Genomic DNA, 923 nt, shown 5'->3' on the forward strand with positions numbered 1-923 from the left:
ATTTCAGTAAGGTTGCGTCAATCAGTCCAGCAGACGACAATTTCCACAAACCGCGACGAACCCAAAACGCAAGTCTCGTTCACAAATCAAAACACATGCTCGCTTAAAGAAGAAAAAAAAAAGCAAAACAAAATCGACGTTTAGAAGCACAACTGATCGAAGATACAGAAAGACCCGAACACCCTTTTATTTTCATTCTTTGTTTCTTGGGGTTTTTTCTCTCTTTTTTTTCTCTCTCTCTTCTTCTTTAATTCTTCTTTTTTATGTCCCCCACTTGACGGATTGAGTTTCAACCGGGATTTACACACTTTCGTTGGTGAGTGTGTGGTTTTGTTGACAAAGCGGCAGGCAGCGGCGTCTCTATCACTCCAAGGCCCGCAAGCAGACAGCAGGTGAGTGCCGGTGTAACAGCCCCCAAACTACACCCCTGCTGGGGTTTACCCCAGGGTTATTCTGGGTTAACACGGAATGACACCCGGGATCGTTTGCGGCTAGTCAAAATCGACCCCTCTTTAGTTGGATATCACACCCCCTGTGTACGGACGGGTTTGATAAAGCGGTGATATCCAATTTTAGCAACCTAAATTCCTGGAGCTATATGCAAGGTATATTTCGTGTATACTGCAATGCAGGCATGAAGTATAACAAAAATAGCAACGATTTCACTTTTGTTATCCACTATGAGTAAGTAAATTGTGGAAAAATTGCCTGAAAAACCACCGTCATAACCCCATGTTAACCTGAAAAGGACATCACACGCTTTCAGGCAACTGCAGTTTTAGCGACTGTACATGAGAGCGGCCCCCCCAGCCCTCCACCCTCCCCTACCTCTCCCCTTCCCCTGTTCAAACTAGCCTAGACTGGCCTCCGTATCCAGCACGAGGGGGAGCAGGTAAGATTCAAATGGGGGTTGGGGGAGGGGA

The 923-nt window shown here is 46.3% G+C and overlaps 1 protein-coding gene across 1 annotated transcript in view; it reads right to left on the reverse strand.

The window, feature by feature from the left end:
• Positions 1 to 250, reverse strand: part of LOC143297800 (uncharacterized) — a 67,269-nt gene extending 67,019 nt beyond the window's left edge. The window contains exon 1 of the mRNA XM_076610299.1: positions 1 to 250. This exon is cut by the window's left edge and continues 247 nt beyond it. The gene's annotated coding sequence lies outside the window, so the exon portion shown is untranslated.
• Between the last annotated feature and the right edge of the window lie 673 nt (positions 251 to 923).

The sequence above is a fragment of the Babylonia areolata genome, chromosome 23 (genome assembly GCF_041734735.1).
Source record: "Babylonia areolata isolate BAREFJ2019XMU chromosome 23, ASM4173473v1, whole genome shotgun sequence".
Classification (NCBI taxonomy): domain Eukaryota; kingdom Metazoa; phylum Mollusca; class Gastropoda; order Neogastropoda; family Buccinidae; genus Babylonia; species Babylonia areolata.